Source organism: Uloborus diversus, chromosome 3 (assembly GCF_026930045.1).
Source record: "Uloborus diversus isolate 005 chromosome 3, Udiv.v.3.1, whole genome shotgun sequence".
In the NCBI taxonomy this organism is placed as follows: Eukaryota; Metazoa; Arthropoda; class Arachnida; order Araneae; family Uloboridae; genus Uloborus; species Uloborus diversus.
In genome coordinates, this window is record NC_072733.1 from 144,660,208 (window position 1) to 144,681,135 (window position 20,928).

Consider the following 20,928-nt stretch of genomic DNA (forward strand, 5'->3'; position numbering starts at 1 on the left):
AAAGTAAAAAAAAAATTCTTTTTTTTTTTCAGACTGAAACAAAAAATTCGTAAAATCGGCGTAAAAAATGCAGTTTTTTAACTACAAAAAAAAATTTGTTTTTTCTCTATCAATAAACACAGCTAAGTTTCATTAATTAACTCTTAGGTCCTCTTTCATTTGTAGAAAATAAATAAATCCAATAGGGTTAAACTTTATTATACTCTAATTGGAGAGGGGGGGAAAATCCTGAAAAATCATTTTGGGATATTTTATAAATCCATTGATGAAACTAGTACTGTATTTTTTTTACAAAAAAAAAAAAAAAAATCTGTGATGGTCATTTGACGTTCTTCAGAGCTACCTGAAGTATGAATGTTCTCTAATAATGAAATGTGAAAATGTTTTGATATTTCAATTCATTTTTTATTATTTATTTGATAATTAATTACATCTCCTAAAATGTATTGTTTAACATTCTGGGTTCCTTTTTTGTCAGCGAGAACCTGGAATCATCAGGAAATGTTATTTGTTTTATTAAAAAACTCATATAATTGAAAACACCTAGAAGAACATCTTTTGCATCATAAACTGCAGCAGTAAGTAGGTTATTTTTTTTTTACCCACTGCTTTGAAACCAGAATGAATACATATAGTCCCTTGTGAAGCGAGTACGTTCCCCAAGAGTTGCAATATCAGTGGAAATAAGCATTAAATTAAAGAATGAGTATCAATTTTTGTTGAAATGCTGTACTTTGTTTTTGCTTGTTTTAAAAGAAATCATAATTTACACTTCAAGTTAAACATATTACAGCTTTTATTTAATTCCTTTTTTTAAAACCAAGTTGTTAATAAGTTGATTTTACATTCTTTAAGAAAAAAGTACAGTATAACCCGACTTAACAATTGCCAAGGGAATCGTTGAATCCAGGAGCAATGAACATTCAATGCAAGTGAAATCCGGAAAAAAGTATCATTAAATTGAGGAAATCGGGTGTTGTTAAACCAAAGTTGTACTGTATATTCATTACCCTTTTTTCTTCTCAAGTTATGAAAATACAGCTAACTTCCGGTTATTCTTAGAACAGGGCATCAAGAAAAACATCGGATAAGCTAATTTGCCGGATAATCCGAAAGAAGTAAAAAAGAAACTAATATATACAATAGCTTAGATTACCAGTAACATTAACACATGCATTGAAACTAAAAACAAAAACATGTGAAAAACAAGAAAGATAGGCTCATCATTACAAAAGGATCATACGCATATGCAGAGGCAGACTGGGTACCCTAAGAGGCCGCAAATTAAAAACAAAAAATGCACAGGTGCATAAAATCTGAAGTTGCACAGGTTTGTTCAAGGGCAAAGAAAAAAAAAAAGGCGCTCGGGTTCGAAGGTGTGAAAAAAAATATACCGAAGAAGCACAGGTTAAAAGGTGCAGTTCTTATGCCAAAATGTCCTAATTTTTGTCTTAGGAAAATTACACTGAAAAAAAAAAAAACACTTTTTCTTGGGAAATCAATTTAGTAGGTACTTCTACGTGTGACAATTAAGAAACCATTCATACAGTTGCTTCTCCTTTCAGAGACATCCTTGCTAAATATATAAAAAATGCAATTTTTTTCGCAATAAAAAAATTGTTTTTGCAGAAAAAATGAGCATGAAAGTGAGAGGTTGCAATATAAATAGGTCGGGTCTGACAATATGTCGCAAAGTGAATTTTATTGTGTACTTGAAACAAATGATTTGTATAGCATTTCATTATCGAAAGACTTTTTAAAAATGTTTTTCTGTGGGGAATTCGTGAGCACTCAGGGAAGAAATATGATCTTCATTTAAATTGCTTATTAAACAATATTTGAGATGTACGAAGTTGGTGAACAAGAATCCCTAAAAGGCAGAATTAGGCTATATTTGGCTAATTAAGGGGGAAGGGGGTCTTATAATAACTTGAAATAACTATAAGTACTTACATTGAAAAGCAACCGTTTCAAATCGAAATAATTGTGCTGAGGAAAAGAAAAGGATTTATATTCTTCTCGAAAGCAGTGATTGAGGACTACGAAAGCTTTTTGAACAGAAATATAAATAAAAACAGGTTCTAAGGTGAATACACCCATAGTGGCCAGTGCTTCAGTCGTGGCTATTTCAAGGTTTATATTTCAAAAATTAGGATTCCAGGTATCCCAATGGAATCACAATTTCATCAAATGTGCACTTACGATATTACCTCCTGCATGTTTGAATCCATTGGAAAACCTGGAACCCTATTTTTTTTCAAATATAAACGTTGAAGTGGGCACTGTTGAAGCAGTGGCCACTACCGATATGTTCACTTTAATTGGATACATGTCAAATGCACTCAGCTGTGCAAAATGTAGACCAATGCACTGTACATAAATTAAAAAGATCAGTGTATGATCTGTAGAACTGAAAAAGTACTAATTCATAAATACATATTCTCCATTCGGAAAAAAAAGAACAAAGTGAACATTTTTATTATTATTTTTATGTATTCATGAGCGTAACTGATCAAAATATTAGCTTTACTTTCAAGATAAAAAAAAAATTAAAAAGTCAATTTTTGCTCGTTTGTAATTACAAATTCCTAAATTTTTCCAGGTAACTAATAACACTTTTATTCTGGTCTAAACATTTTGAGATATTTATCAACCGAAAAAATTTTACTTGTGTCAAAACTAGACAGTGCGTTTCACCTTTGAATTGTTATTGATGTACAAAATCTACTTTCTTCTTATCTATGAAACGTAAACATGAAGGAAAATGTAAAGGAAATCATTTATTTCCCAACAATGAAGTTTCAAAACACTCTATTAATCTGATTTCAAGTTCAAAGCTTTGATTTTGAAGGGGTTTTTTTTTTTTCGTGCACAAAATCAATGCTTCGAACATAAATTGCTTAAAAATAAATAAGAATCGTACAAACTGCTAAATATATTTCGCAATGTGCTTAGAAAATATGATTCAGTCTTGAATATTATTTTCTTTAATAACAAAAACAGTGTAAGCGAGCATGAAAATAAAAAAGCAACGACGCTACAGCAGAATGACAGAATGTAAACAAACAAAAAGTTACGGTTAAACGTGTTTAAACTAACGCTAGTGTAAACGCCCGTTTCGGCTCGCGGTTTAACTTTAACACCGTTTAAAAATAAACTAGTATATCTCGGCCAGTGTAAACGGGGTTTAACTCCTCTTTAGGGCTTTGGCTGAGAGGTCAAAAGAATCTGCTTCGGCGCATGCCTGCACGCAGCGTGGAGGTGGTAGTTCAGTTCCTGCCTCCGCTAAAAAGGAGCTATTTTCGCCCTCCACTGATCTTTAGGTAGGTGGCTGGCTATATACATGAAATAAAATACGAGGGGTTATTCAAAAAAAGTTAACAAGGCAAATGAAACTGTATTTATTAACAAGAGAAACAAAGATACAAATGGGAATCAAGAGACACATCTGGCCTTCACTTTTAATCGCCGAACCTTGTTTAGGCATTTGTCAGAACGTTCGACCAACTTGGTTATCCCGTATTGGTAGCAATCAGGGCCGTGAGCCCTTTCTCGGCAGCTGTTTTCACTGAATCATCGGTGGTGAACCGTGTTCCGAATAAGCTTCGCTTCAAGTCCGGAAAAAGGACATAGTCAATGGGAGCCAAGTCGGGGTTGTATGGGGGGGGGGGGGATTCCAGAGCTCCCACTTGAACCTTCCTTAATGCGGTTTTCCACTTGCTCCCTGCCCGCCTGATAAGAACGACACCAATACGCTACCTGTTGTCTACTCATTGCTTTGTCCCCGTATGCCTCAACGATTTGTCTGTGAATTTCAGATGCGGCCACATTCTTGGTACATAAGAATCGAATTACGACTCGTACCTCTTTGAGAGACCATTTTAGTTGACGTGTTGCCATTACTGTCGCTTTTACGTCTCTGCATACTGACGCTACTTACTCGTCGAACCGTAGGACAACTAGCGCCATCTGTCAACCACCCTGGGTAGAAATATTCGCTCCACAAAATTAACGTTTCAAATGCTTCTGCTTGTAAACTTTTTCTTGGATCAACCTACGTATATATTCGTCCAGCTCGTATCGTACCATCCAGCATTTAGCCGATAGATTGTCTTAGGACTCTGTACACGTGACGTCACCTGCGGGTGTTAACCGTCACTGAGGATACTTTTAAAATCCCTAAATGAAAACGTAGTGTTTTCATATAGAGACTCTTCTTTTTATTTTAAAAAGAAGTCTTTTAAAAGCGTTTAACCTAGAAATGTTTGAGGGCATGATGAATGATCTATTAGGTAGACAATTCTTTCTTTTTAATTGTATTTTTCTTATTTTAAGCCTCTCTGCTCCTCCTCAGAAAACAAGGGTCCATCTCCCATCAGAATTTGAAAAATTTATGTTTTTACGAATATGGGCTTGGTTTTCGTTGTTTTCCGACAAAATTTGCATTGAACCAGATTTTACGGGAAGAGTATTTTAAAGATTTGCATAATCAGAAAATAGATTTTTTTTTTCTAACATTATTTGAAATTGGTAATAAAGCAGGGGAAATACCTTTTTTTCTAAATAGCTTTTTTGAGTAATCACAATTAAAAAATTGTACTTTTCAGAATTTTTCAAAGCTCAATATTTGATTTTCAAGACTGGTAAGTATCTAAGGATTACAATTAAACATACTATGAAACTAGCATATAAGGGCTTCAGACTTCCAAGTGTGTAAAGTAAAAAAAAAATTCTTTTTTTTTTTCAGAGGGAAACAAAAATTCATAAAATCGGCGTAAAAATGCAGTTTTTTAACTACAGAAAAACTTTGTTTTTTCTCTATCAATAAACACAGCTAAGTTTCATTAATTAACTCTTAGGTCCTCTTTCATTTGTAGAAAATAAATAAATCCAATAGGTTAAATTTTATTATACTTTAATTGGAGAGGGGGAAAAATCCTGAAAAATCATTTTGGGATATTTTATAAATCCATTGATGAAACTAGTACTGTATTTTTTTTACAAAAAAAAAAAATCTGTGATGGTCATTTGACACTCTTCAGAGCTACCTGCATGATTTGAAGTGGAATTGTTCAAAACCGAAAGGGGTCGGTTTGACCTGCCTTTGCGGTTTTGACCCACTTTCCACTGCTTATTCAAATATTGTTTCTAAAAAAGCGAGAGAAAAATCGTTTGAATCAATTGAGAGAAAAAAACTTGAAGTCTTTTCAAAATTAATAAGAAATGCATAACCGTTTAATACCTTTTTAAACAAATTATGGAAGAATCAGGACAAGCAATGGCTATAAGATGTATTTGAGATAGGTAGAAGAAAAATTGTAGAAAAAAACACAGGAGCACGAATTAAAGTCTGGGTATCAGGGAACTTCTACTCGTTAGCCATTATGTTCATGAGATGAACATGAATTCATGAAATTCATTTCATGAAATTCTCCGAATAAATCTCGAAACTTTTTTATTCATCCAAAAGTATGATGGCATAAGTGTCATACTAAATGCATTAAACCAGCGGTTCCCAAACTTTTTGAGCCACGGAACCCTTAGTGCTTCACTTATACTTCAAGGAAGGAAGACGAAATGCTTACAATCTGGAAGTCAAATGAAAAATGGTAATCATTCGCTATAAAGTTTACGTTGTGTCCAACCTACTTCAAGCATTTTTCAAAGCTATCTGTCTGTGTGTCTGTGACTGAATGATTTTGATCGATATTTTTTTGTGGCCGCTCTAACTCTAAACATAAAGCATGGAATCGGACGGAATTCGATACACATGTGCATCTACATAATGTGAACGTGAACAGGTGATGATTAGTTCTTGGCACCAATCTCTTCAGAGAGAGTCCCAGTCGAACGATTATGCGCGTTTAGCGTTACTACTGCATTAAAAAAAAACTACAAGGATTCACATAAAATTGGTGTACATATATACCTTGATGCCCGATGGGGAAGGTACTGATTAAAATTTGGTACCAATCATTTCAAAACAGTGCGCAATAGAACGATTCTCTTTTTAAACATGATTTCTTATATTTTGAAAATTAATGCATGAATTTAAACAAAAACTAATATACAAAGGAACCCAAACGGAAACGTGTGGTTTTGTGTCTTTAGCTTTGGTTTGGATTGGTCAAAGGAGGGGGGCATCAAGTGCATTTCTCGCCCTACGTAATGATTCAGCACCTATGCGTTATTAGAATTGCGTAAAGAATCTCAATCGCATCAACCTGATTGCGATAATATATAATGTTACAAATTCTGTAAATAATAATTATTTTTATAATTAATTTGTTGTAATCTGGCTTAATTTGGCGCTTATTCCATTATCTTTCATCTAAAATTGTCTTAGTAACGTAACCTGTAAATAGTTTCTTGTAATGAATATACAATCCCCTTACATTCGAATGAAGTATATGGTTCCTCCATTTCTGAACTGTCCTGAAATTTCTTAACAGATAAGATTTGTAAATGGAATAAAAAGAAAATATGAGAAACTGGTAGAACGAACCAGGATTTTCTGGATATTTCTTTGCTGAGTATAAAGCCGTGTGACATTTGAATGAGTTTTAGTTTTGCTTGCGAATCGTATCAGCCGTGCGCTGGAGAGCATGTATTTAGCTCTGTGTGTATTAGCCTTTGCGCTGTGTTTTTGCATATTTTGAAGTAAATACGTGTGTGACCGTTGATTTTTACGGTGTTAATTGACATTTGCTTAATTGCTGATGATTGATTTAGCAGTTGTAACTACATTTCCTGTACATAGCTGTAAATACATCTCCTGTGCTTTTCTCAAGAACTGTGTCGTCATTTAAAGAATTTCTTAAAGTGGCTGGACTCGTAACAATAAATTTGAAATTCCACCAAGACAAAAAATTGCCCGGTCCTGATTGCAACAATAAGTGAATTTGATTATGTCATCACAGTACAAAAGTTTGGTAAATGCGATAATTCGTCAGCATCGATTGTTCGTATGAAATATGTAGAGACATGTTCTACAGAAGTTCTTCTGAATTGGAAGTTTCGTGCTGGCAGAACATACTTTACTTTACACTCTAGGGTTCACCGTGCAGTGCACACTGCACAGTATGGCTTTACCGATGAAACCCTGAACACAACTCATTTTTTGGATCCAGTCCAGAAGCCGAACAGACTTTCATTTAGCACTTAAGTCGTATTTGTTGGTTTGGAAGTAAAACTCTGAGGATTTTGTGACCATGACTCGTTTACCAGGAGCCAATCAAATCAATTCTTTGATCGGCCGGTATTAAACCAGTAATATTTCATCCTCGAGCTGAGCTCTTTACCGATAGGGCTACATCAGTCAGAGTCCAAAATTTACTAGATAACTTTGTACCTTGAAAAAAAACTTCAAAAAATTATGAGGCTAGGTGAATAAAAAATACTACCTTCGATTTAAAATAAGGCCGATTTAAAAAGACAAAATTTTCTCATGTAGTTACAATAACTGCCAGCAATTAAGTGTCTTTGCAACAAACTACATAAATATGAAGAATGATATCGAATCATTGTATTACTGAAAATGGATGCAAAAACTTAACAGCCATAAAGCAAGGTTGGCTTCCAGAGCTGCATCCAATATACAGATCTAAATTCGTTTTTTGTGCATCCAGCAGAAGCTGAATACTTCGTTTCGAATTGATGAGGTAGTTCGAACAGAAACAGATTTAAGGTTATTTTATAATAAGGATAAGGTCTCGGATGGAATGACTGAGCTGGCAGTGTATTTTATGCAGATTTAAGGTTAGCTTTCTTATTCCTCAGGGGTGTCCACCTGGGGGGGGGGGGTATGACTGCCATTGAAATTTTTAGGAGAGAGGGTGTTTTCAGGAGTATTTTTCCCTTGGGGGGGGGGTTGCGATACTTAGGGGAGGTGCGCCCTTGTTCTAAGGGGGGTGGGCACCCATGATTCCATGAATCCTTAACTTCATACTCCGTCTTGGACAGTGTCATCTCTATTGGTAAATAGCTTTTGCATCATTGACTCAAAATTCATATGAGTGTTCGGGAAGTATTCGGACAAGTGTTATAAGGTATCTCAAATTCACAGCAATGCTAGTTTTTTACGTCACGGAACAGTTGCACTATGCTTCGTAGAGAGGGTTTTCTAGTAGAAAATGTACTTAAGAGTGAAAAACATTCTGTTTCTTTCATTTTCAACGTTCTGGTCTTTTCCTTTAAGCAGGGAATACAAAGTTCCATTTTTATTACAGTGGTTTTATCTCTTTTAAAAAATGTGGTAACTTTTTCCTTGCATGGAAATTTCGTCTTCGTCCAGTTTACCAAAAATGTCAGCAAGATAAGCAGATCTTATTAGAAATCGCTCCGCGTGCGCAACATTGAAAACTCTTACAGACACTGATGTTTTTTCATACAGTTAAAAAAACTTCAGTTCGTCAGGAAGCTCATACAATCTCCCAAAAACTTTTCCAGAAGAAAGTCAGAGTATTTCTGTATGGGAAAGTAGTTATTTGTGTTGACTTCTCATATCTCTAATATGAATATAGCTGAATAATCTTAACTGGACGGGAATAAACTTGGTAAAACTACTGTTAAATCTTAAGGAAGAATTTGCTTCAAATCAGATGGAATTGTCTTTGTTATGCTGGCATGGCGAGGAAAAACACAATGATGATTACAACTGCGATCTGGTGTTGTATTTTAAATCTCTGATATATATATATATATACTAGCTGACCCAGCCACGCGTTGCTGTGGCGAAGTAGTTGAATTAAAATATTCTTTTGCTCAATATTTTGATAGAATCTAATCAATATTTTTAGTAAATCTTGAAATAGTCTAGCCAATTTTAAAACAAATGAGATTGATAATGGGCGTGTTATACTGAATTAAGTACTTATTGAATTTAGTAAGTACTAACTAAAATTTCAATGGTTAAAGCACTATACTTACGCTTAGTAAATTTTGCAAGTATGACTTCGGCCAAAAATAAAAGCAAAATAATTTGAAAGTTATAGTCAATATCGAAACTGATTGTAATATATCAGAAAGTAGAAATTAAACATAAACCAACATACACTTTTAGAATGTACACTAAATTTTATTCATCTCAATTAATCTATAGTTTGTAATCAATAACTTTTTTACAAAAAAAAAAAAAAAAAATTAACTAAATTAAATACATATAAAAATAATTTTATAAATGAGGTAGATTACATAATTGACTTCTATATATTGTTTCCATTATTTGAAAACTAAAAATTATCTAAGTACTAAGTTGTGCACAATATTCTTGCTTAACCTGTCTTTTGCTAACACGAATATGTATGATAACTTTCCCACTCGTGAGTAGGCGATAGATACAAGATGTCCTGAAAAAAAATTGAATGTTTTCAAAAATTTATAACAGGAAAATGGTTACTGATTAAAAACAATTTTTGCAGAAAATTCATGTGGTGGGACGTAAGTTTCGCCCCGCAGAGCTCCAAAGTCTAAGATAAATAAATACCTTTGTGCTGAATAGTAAAGTCAGAACAAACAACGTAAGTAGAAGCACAAATTTGTAAATTACCGCAAATTTTACAAATTTGTGCTTCTACTTACGTTGTTTGTTCTGACTTTACTCCAAAGTCTAGTTCAAAAGTTTTTCAATAGATGGCGCTGCAGATAGCAAGCCTCTACGTCAAAAAAAAAAAAAAAAATATTGGAATTCACCGATTTTTTCCTCTAATTGCGACATGTGGTTGCAGCCGGCGGCAGGCATTTTGAAATCATTGTTGCGAAATTTTATTTATTAAGAACATTTTTCGAAAAACTATGATGTAATTTTCTGTCTCTCTTTCATTTACGGTCTTACATCTTCTGCGCCATCTATTGGAAAGTTCTTGAACTAAGTTTTGGAACTTAGGTGACAAAACTTATGGGTCACCATATGAGTATTCTGAAAAAATTATTTTTTTTAATCATTAACCATTTCATGTTATGAATTTTTGAAAACTGTCAGTCTTTTTCTGGACACCCTGTAGTTGCCCATGAGAGAAACATGTATGTTTCAAGTCCAAACCGAAAGTAGACATTGTTTGGTCTTGAAATCTATTTATGGTCTTATCAAAAGCTAAACAAATCGGAAATTGAAGCCTTCCAAATGTGTTTGAAAATTATGACGCTATTAATCGCTGACGTGGCAACACAAAAATTTCTCCTTTAAACTTTCCGTCAAAATTGTTGAAATTTTGATGAAGAAACGCGTACCGTTGCATAATCTAGGTGGGTTTAAACTATGAAAAAAAATAATTGGTGAACGAATTTTCAACCGAAAATCGTCTAGTAGTATTCCTGGTATATCTAGAGAATTTAAAAATTCAGTTGGGATGTTTACGGCTTTGTTTTCATCCACAACTTTATAGCCTTGCTCAGCACAGACGGTCAGCACAATCTGATTATGATTTTTTTTTCAGCTGTCATTAATGGCTCATTATTCACAATAACTGTAGCTAAGACAGCGCCATTGCACTGTTTTTTCTCGTTGCAAATCAGTGTCATCTAAGTCGGTGACCAATCGATCGGGTGATATCACACTCTAATAACTAAACAACAAATTTGAAATTGAAATGTATGAATCTTCAATCAACACTAAAGCTTCATCATACATCTTTGGTGTAAGATCTAGATTTGGACATTGGTGTGTTTGTTTCACTCTATGGAGTACATCTTGAAGCATAAAGTTTATATAGTTTCCCCACAGAAATGATGATTGTGTTGGATATTATGTCGTGAAAATTATCTTAAACAAATGACGAATACCGTTTCTCGTTATGCAAAACCTGCATTAGGAAATGCAACTCTCAATGACTGTGTGCTACCAATAATTACAATTCGCGAAATGCATCGTGATATGTTTTAAACACTCAACAATTAACGGTTCGCAAATATTCCCGTCTTTTAGGGAATGTTTAACGAAAACGAATGCAAAAACAACATTGTCTTTGTTTTGGATGCACAGTTTTGTTTTGGATGGAGTTTTGGTCCCAATGTCTTGGCTTTAATTTTTAAAAATGCCCGAGATGGATGAATGTTGTATTCTTTGTTTGCGTGGTTTCCATGATTTTTTTGATTTTATGCAACACTGTAAAAACAATTAAGAAACGTCCTGAAGAATTCCGAAACCTCACCGATTCGAGACAATCATTTTTTTGAAACCTTTAGAGAGAACCGAGTGAGATTAAAAATAATAGCTTGGCATATTTTTCGACAAAGTACCAAAAGCATTATCGCAACCATAGCCACTGCTAAGAAGGACTTTCAAGCACGCACAAAGAATTCAACTTGCTTGTTACTCTTGGAAAGTTACGGAATCCAGAGACTCCCTTCGTCCCATTGAAAGTTATGTCAATCTGTACGGACCACGACGACGGTAATGAAGTCAGTTCATCAAAATTATCTTAAACAAATGACGAATACCGTTTCTCGTTATGCAAAACCTGCATTAGGAAATGCAACTCTCAATGACTGTGTGCTACCAATAATTACAATTCGCGAAATGCATCGTGATATGTTTTAAACACTCAACAATTAACGGTCCGCAAATATTCCCGTCTTTTAGGGAATGTTTAACGAAAACGAATGCAAAAACAACATTGTCTTTGTTTTGGATGCACAGTTTTGTTTTGGATGGAGTTTTGGTCCCAATGTCTTGGCTTTAATTTTTAAAAATGCCCGAGATGGATGAATGTTGTATTCTTTGTTTGCGTGGCTTCCATGATTTTTTTGATTTTATGCAACACTGTAAAAACAATTAAGAAACGTCCTGAAGAATTCCGAAACCTCACCGATTCGAGACAATCATTTTTTTGAAACCTTTAGAGAGAACCGAGTGAGATTAAAAATAATAGCCTGGCATATTTTTCGACAAAGTACCAAAAGCATTATCGCAACCATAGCCACTGCTAAGAAGGACTTTCAAGCACGCACAAAGAATTCAACTTGCTTGTTACTCTTGGAAAGTTACGGAATCCAGAGACTCCCTTCGTCCCATTGAAAGTTATGTCAATCTGTACGGACCACGACGACGGTAATGAAGTCAGTTCATCACTAAAATTCATTAACGTTCCTGAAATTATCCTGGAATCTTTGAAGAATTCAGTACTATCCCAGGTTAAAAGCCAGTCGTATCGCTGAACCTTCAGAAAAGGATTAGGTAAGTTGAATAGAAAGCTTTACAGCTCTCTACTTTTCCAAGCTCCAACACCAATGCAGCAAGCATGGCGAAAGATAAGACAGATTTGCAAGCAAGTATCATGGTGTAATTCGTCTGCAATTCATGCAAAGCTACGGAATCCAGAGGCTCATTCACTATCAGTGAGAGTTTGGTCAATGTAGACTGAACACAATCGAACTGAAACCGATACACTTAATAAATACGCTCAGTTAAATCTTTAAACTGGAAATTAAAAATATTTTTTGCAACAGTGAGAAGAAGTCTGCATTCATGACGTTTGTAGCAATTCAAGAAACTTTTTGAAGCAGATACTTTATTTCCAAATAAAATTTTTGGGGACCTGTGAAATCCCAACATTTTCCACGGAAATAATCAGTGACATTTCGGATTTGTTTACAGTGCATGTAAAATAGCGTGGAACATTGGTAAATAATTTTATTTCTGAGAATTGGGCCAAACACATTGGGTTTTTGACAAAGTAAAAAAAAAAATTTCTAGGTCGTTTTTTGTGGTTCAAGTACTCTCCGTAGAAAATATCTTCGGTAAAACATACTCGTTGATTGTTTTCAAGTTTTTTACTGCAAGAGGATGTACAGAACGGTCTCTTTCGTATATGGGGAAGCCAGATAGCTTCGCTGCTATTTTTATGTCGTCCATATCTATTACTACAAATGCTACCTAATAAGGACTTTCAATAACGTATTTGACGAATTATTTAATGGATTTCACGAATCAGCAAAACTCGACATTTATATGAGCCTCGTACGTTTTTAAAAGTAGTGGTGAGTATGGAACTACCCGCTGCTTATCAATTTCAACTTGATTTGTAGAATTTGACATTAAGATTGAAAAGTGTGGCCTCTATACTCCTCCTTTCTATGGCGATATTGTTGATAACCATCAATATCCGTAACATAGTAATATTTGTAAATTTTAATTTACTTAAGAATAAAATTTTTGAGGATGAATCAGTTTACAGCGTCATCTAGTAAGAATTTACAGAACCAAACAATCAATACACATTATTAATGTATAATCAACATTTATTTGCATTAAAAAATTATAAAAACCATCCTATCTTTTAAGTTGGACCAAATTACAGATAGGTATGAAATTTGATAGAAATCGGTTCAGTAGTTTCCGAGTTTACCCCGAACAAACATCGTGACACGAAATTTTTATATATATATATATATATATATATATATATATATATATATATATATATATATATATATATATAAAATAATTTACTATGGGAAAATAATTTCTTGCAATAACCAACTCGTGACGGAACCCTTCTTATCCTTCGACAGAACCCTGGGGTTCCGCGGAGCACACTTTGGGAATGGCTGCATTAAACAAAAGCATAAATGAAATGCATTTTCTTGTTTTTTTCTTTACAATTAAGTCTTAAAACTTGTCACTCGATTAACCAGAGGAATCCAGAAATTTCGGCCACGAATTGGAAAATACCAAATAATACCGCGAGAAAAATTTGTAGCTCGCGCATTCCCTTTAACCTGACAGTTTCAAACTTTGCCAGTTTTAGGTCCACATAAGGCCGAATTTTTGGGACTCTACTGTATTTATTTCTTTTGCTTGCTTTGCATCATGAATTACTAAAACGATGTTCCGGTTGCGTAAAAATTATGGAAAATAGTTAAAAGGATGCAGGTTTTTTTTTTTTTTTCGAAAAAAATGAGCTCAGAAACAACGCTAGATAGAATAGTGAAAAGGGCTTGTCAATTGTCATTCATCCAATTTTATTAAAAATTGCACAAAAATGCAATAACATTATCTCGACAGAAAAGGTAGTTTCGACAAAGATTTTAATGCTCACAAGAATTAATATATCAGAAGATGATATCACACACTGTAAAAAATTTCCGTACTAGTTTGAACCAATTTATGGTCCACTTGTACAAATATCGCGAAAAAGAGGTTCAACTAAAATTTTTCAGAAGCGACGATGGCTCGAAATCGCGGTGCAACCTTCTCCTCACCTTCTTTAACGAAATGAAGTGAAGTTAATCACGGCCGCCATGTTTACAGGGTGGACGGTACGTCTCCTTCGGCTGAAGGATCCAAGGAAGTCACGTCATTTTAGCTCCGCCTTTTTTTCCCCCTTATGTTTGCGGCAGAAGTAGTTCCGTATTTCGCTGCCTTAACAACAGGAAGTCCTTATAGTACATGGAGTTTGTGACAAAAATACCCAAAACATTTCACTTCCGGATACCAGTCTGAAATTTTGCACAATGCTTATGTACATATCTAAGAACAAAAATCCGCCGGGAGGCATTTGATCAGATGTCATGAACTCTTGTGATGACGTCATCAAAATGGCCGCCTTTTTAAGAAAAGGACGTTCGTTTAACGGCTTAGAACTCTATTACGGATCTGAATATTGTGATATTAAAGCATATCATTCAAAAGCTTTTTAAAAGAGCTGTTAAATAGTGATTGAATTTTTTTCCTATCGCATATAGTTTAAGAGTTATTACAATTAATGTCATCAAAATGGCTGCCTGGAAAGGTAAGTACGTACGTTTAACTGCTTTTAGAACTACAATACAGATCTTTATATTGTAGTATTAATGTGTATCATCTGAAAGAACTTTAAAAGAGCTATTTAACAGTGACTGATTTTTCTTCCGAAGACAAGTAGTTTTAGGGTTATTAAAATTTTCGTCATCAAAATGGCTGTCGTGAAAAGGTGAAAAGTTTCGTTAACTGCTCAAAACGCCATTAGAAATCATTCTTCCTTAAAAAATAGGTGCACTAAATAAAAGCTCTAAAATAAACTAGAAAAATATGCATTTGTCCCCCCCCCCTAGTAAATAGCTTTAAAAATTTCACTGCAATAACGTAACAACATGGAGCGTTAAGGGGGGGGGGAGTCTCATTGAACTGTTCAAACTGTTTCGCCGCATTTAACCCGCTGTGAAACTTTAAATTAAAAATTCCTTACCGGATTAAATACATATATATTGTCCCATAATAATTCACTTATCTTGCAAGTGCGAACGACTGCCGTCTAGCGGCAAGAATCAGAACGACTACTCAATTTTTTTTCCGCCAACAAAATGCTGTAACTTTGTATTGCAGTCCGCCTAGCTCGTTTCTTCCCAGTTCTGCTGTTCTCAGCAATAATTAATTCCATAGTGATATGTTTATTATTCAGATATAATTTTCAATAACTGAATATTTGACTGGTTAATGCTATAGCAAATAATATCAAATAAAGGTGAGTCATATAATTCTATTACGGCTTGAAATAGATAACTTCGATTGTTCGTTCCATCTAGCATTAAATTTATCATATAGCTTGTATTCATTCCTTTACGTCATTTTCAATAAGCAAAACGTATTTAAAACTCGCAATATTTTTTAGAATAAATTTTTCTTCTTCATTTGTTCCATGTAACCTCAAAATACTAACATAGCTTGCAATCATTTCTTTAATGTGCTTTTGAAAAAGTAAAATATTTAATGAATTAAGTATTTGTAATCTAGGTCCTACCTACGTGCTCTGCTAAAATCTATTCAGTGGGCTATGCCGAATGGGTATGGCGAAAATAAAAAGTTGGTCATGATAGGTGGTATCCACATAGAAATGGCTGTTCCATGTGCAATAGGTACATGGCTTGAAGGAAGTGGATGAACTGAACTCCTAGTAGAAACTCAAGTAACAACATCGGGAAGAGCAGAAGGAACACTGAAAGTTTCGCATGTGAAGAGAAATCGATACGCTCACGATTTTGCAGTAACCACTCTCCAGGTTCTGTTAGAGTTAAGTACTGGAAGATCACCATGGAGCTAGAATGTATACTTTCAAATCTGGTGCGCCCTATTCGTCAAGGAAATTTCTCAGGTTTTAATGTGACTCTTGAGAACATACGTGCATAGATGTTTGCTCTTGATCATACAAATTATGCCCGATGGCCTTCAGTATTTCTGTTCAATTGGAAGCAGTTACCAGAAATGCATCCAGCTATTTTCCAGGAGTTTCATAGGGGAGATATATCTGGCTCCAAAACTGAGAGAAAATTTTCCAGGTTGGCACACGACCATTTGCATGAGCAAATCAACAAATTAATTTAAAAATCATCAACTAATCTATCCCGTTTAAGTCATATGAGGCTTCATTAATACAGTGGATCGTTGCTGGACCGGAAGTTGTGCGCATGATTGGGGAGTCTGAAGAAAATCAGAGCCTGAAATTGACGTCACTACTGAAAAGCTAGATACTAGATACATGAAGGTACTAGAAGCTTTTGTATTCGATATGAAACTCATGTTTCCAGCTTGGTTGAAACAATTGAAGAACTCGGGAATCTTTTCGAAGATGACGATTTAACTGCAGTAAACAGCAACAAAAATATTCTCTCGGAAGAAAGTGCCATTTCTGTGATGTCAGCGCAAGCCAATTCAATACATTTGTAGAAGATCGCTTAGTGTTAAGAAAACTGTCCATACATGATGTTATTAAAAGAAACAATCTCCTCTTAATGAGCAGCAAAAAAAAAAAAAAAAACTGTTAAGAAAGACAAGCAAAGACAAGCAAAACATTGTTGATTTGAGGAGGGCAGCACTCTTTTTGCTAAGCTATATGTTGCCGGCCAAGCAACTCAAATGGATGCAAAAGAATTCTTCCCCATGAAAACAGCTCGTGTCCACCTTCTATATCCAACCTTGGCAAATTTAGGACACCAAGAAAAAAGTCCGACGTAGTTTCTTGTACCGTCCTATCTACTGTACTGGTTTTGACGGTTATTCCGGAACCAAAGTGTTCATTGATGGGGCTACACTGATTCACATGCCTTTTCCTCAGTCTACTCCAATTTTCCAACAATACTGCGATCAGATTGTGAAGCCATACATATTAATGAGACTGAAAAGCGTTCATAGGGTAGATTTAGTTTTTGACCGGTATTTAAAAGGAAGTTTGAAAAGCGACACGAGACAATCGAGAGGATATGGACCAAGAATAAGTATTAAATCCAATGCTTTTATACCAAAGTCATTTACTAAATTTCTCGCGGAAGATAAAAATAAAAAGGAGCTTTTCGAATTTTTGGCAGAAAATTTCGTGAAGATGGATCTACCAGATGGAAAGCAGGTTGTATGCGCCTGCAAAGACTGTAATTGCTTCAGTTAAGAACAATTTTGAAACCATGTCTCCTATATCCCACGAAGAAGCCGATGCGATGCTACTCCTTTATATGCAGCATGCAATAGAATACTCGGGTCATGCTAAGATCACTGCGAAAACTGTTGACAGGGATGATGTAGTGATTGCTACATTACCAGTTCTGAAACTGCAAGAGCTATGGGTGGAGTATGGAAGTGGAGAATATCTGCGGTATCTTTCTATCCACGTTTCGCACCGTAAAGTTCCACAAGGTTTACAAGATCTTCTGCCTTTTTTCCATGCCTTTATATGAGTTGATCCGGTGTCTAGTTTTGCCAGCATTGGTAAAACTAGGTACTGCATGGAAAATGTGGATGACGTTTAGAGATGTTGACAAAGTTTCTAGTCCTATACTAAAGTACCCGAAAGCATCAATGAAGACAATAAGCATTTCCTACTTATTCAGCGCTTCGTCGTCCTGGCGTATAATTCATCAAGCTCAGTGGAAACCGTAAAAAAATGCGGCTAGGAGAATTTTCTTCACCCCGCAAAACAGACAAGTTGAATGTATTCCACCATCTTGCAACGTTCTTCTGCATCACCTAAAGAGAGCAATGTTGTAGTGTTCACTATAGACAAAATGCCTTCAGCAAAATTTTCAGCTCTTGGATCCATGTCAGTGGGGATGGAAAAAAATTAGTGAAGAGTTTGAACCTCTTTGGTATGCACACCCCGAAATAACAATTGAGAAATTACAGGAAATTATATCATGCAAGTGCAAAGAGATGTCTACACGCTGTCGATGCGTCAGATCAGGTCTGAATCGTACACTTCTTTGTAGTTTTGATGGTCAGTGCAATACGTAAAACGTTCCTTAAAAAAACTTATTAGAGTTTTCGTTATAACAGGTACTTTTTCTTTGTATTAAAACGTATAATTTTCATCTATTTCTCTTAAATGTTTAAAATGTAAGCATGTTTAACAAAATTGTTTTATTATACGCTAGCATTAATAGTTACGTCCTCGATTCATTTGGGGCGGTGACTTTGATTATTTCTGCATTTTAACCTCCCTTTCATTCAGTATACAGGTAAAATATTGACAAAAGGTGTTAAAACATGAAGTACAAATGAAACTGGAAAGGTTCATGTATAATGCAGGTATAACAGTAAAAATTTTACTTTAATATCGGCGAATACAAGGAAGTCATTGTTTTCCTATCAATTTTCACGTTGATATTGTAATAATTATTAAACTATTTATCTTTTTTACTAATAATAAAGCTCAAAGTTTGTCTGGATATCTGTCGGGATGTCTGTCCGGATGTCTCTCTGTGACGCGAATAGCGCCTAAACCGTTCGGCCTATTTTCACGAAATTTGGCACATAATTAGTTTGTAGCAGGGGGGTGTGCACCTCGAAGCGATTTTTCAAAAATTCGATTTTATTCTTTTTCTATTTCAATTTAAAAAACATTTTACCTAGCAAATTATCAAAACGTGGACGAGTAAATTACCAAATTATCATAACGTGGAACCGTAACACAAAAAAATTGTTGGGAAGACCAGGGCCCACTCATGGCTGTCTTGCAACTGAGGAAGGAAGGAACCATAAAATGGCTGAGCAAATTAACATAGCAAATTGGGGAAAAATTCATCATCCATTGTTTGTAAATATACAGGCGAATCAAATGACCTTTTAATTTTTCTACTACGAGCAAAGCCGTGCGGGTACCGCTAGTAGGAAATAAAACTAAGCACTGTTGAAGAGCTTTTTTAAACGGCTTTCAGATAATGTATTTGAATTTTACAAAATTATGACCTATTATGTAGTTCTAAGCAGTTAAACCAACGTACTAACCGATACATGGCGGCCATTTTGATGACGTCACCACAGGGGGTCTTGATCTCCAATCAATTGCCCCCCTGCGTTTTTTTGCTCTCTTATATGAACATAAGTGCTGTACAAAATTTCATACTGGTATCCGGAAGTGAAATGTTTTTGCACAAACTCCACCGACTATTATGAGTATAACAAACGGAAAAGGGCATGATTATTGAACTATTTTATTATTCCCGCCCCCTCCCCCCAGCCTGATCCGAGAAAATTTATGGGAATATTAGAAAAGACGGGCGTGATTACCATACAAGTGTAAAAAATATATTTACTGTTCTGTATTTTCCAAAAGTATTTTCAGTCATTTTTTGATTGGGATAAAAGAACATACTTTATTTTTAGTGATATAAAATAATATCTTAATTTTTATTTGTAATGTACAATAAATAAATAAATAAAATAACAATAATAAAAATTACCGTTCTTAATTTTTAAATGTGTTTTCATTAGTTTTTTATTTGGAATTTTTAAAGAACCAATATTTTATTTTTTTTAAATATTAACTCCTGAAGAATGAGGAAGTGTTATTTCGCTATATTGGGGAATGTAGGGCAAAGTGAAATAGTTAACATAACTTATACTTTTAAAAAATGAACAAGTTTAAAATTTGTTCTGAAAATTATGGTTCATAAAGAAAGAATAATATGTGACTTGCATTGAAGCGTTTATTTTTGATAGTAAATTTGTGTATCTCCATAAAAAAAAGGTGGAAATTTATCACTTTTTTTATGGGATCATTTAAATAGTTTCATTTAATCGTACAAAATAGCCATTTCTGGCGAGTAACTTAATTTCTTTGCACTGAAGGCATTACATTTAACTCAAAAATATTTCATTTTCGCGTAGTTTTTATTTCTTAGCATTGATTGACAAGGGTGTTCCGAAAATTTCAACACATGCCTACTATATTTTCATAGCAAGTTTGTGCTAAAACACTGTGCTTTACTTCAAATTTAGAATTTATGCGATTATTAGACAAGGTGACAAGGTAAATTTACATTTTACTATGTTCTGAAGAAGAGATTTGCATTGCAGAGCTATCAAGCAGATCACACCTTTAAAAACTAACCAGGTTAGGTTTGCCAAAACCATAGCACAAAATGATTTTTGTTTATTTCAAAAAGTCATTGCATAATGTAAAAAAAAATCAACTTGCAATTAAAAAGTTTAACTATTGTTTTTTTAAAAATGTGTTAAGCATAGGCTTGTCAAAACTCCCCTCAATGTGTACAGCATAAAAATAGATGTTACATTTTACTATCTTTAAAACTCGCAACTAAGTATTCAGTAATAAGTGCGTAGTAATAAATTTCGCTCTGCACTCTCTTTACATATGGAGCTTTTCTTACCCTTTGTATTTCATAGTGTCATATTTTATGAGTCAAGCAGCAGTGAAGGATTGTTTGCAGTGGCGTAGCCAGGATTTTATTTCGGAGGGGGTCCAATCAGTGGCGTAGCGAGATTTTCATTCCGGGGGGGGGGGTGTCCTAAGGAAATTTGACAAATAATATGCAGATCTTCTAAAAAAAAAGCAAAATAGAATTTACAGATGAAAAATTAATTTAACTGTGACAAGTAATAATTTTGAATGCATTTGAATTTAAAATAAGCAGCAAAATTTAATGCTAGATTCCCCACTTCCCCAGACGCAGGGACTATATTCCAAGAAATTTAGAGGGAACTAAGCAAAGGAGAAGTGCCTTTTT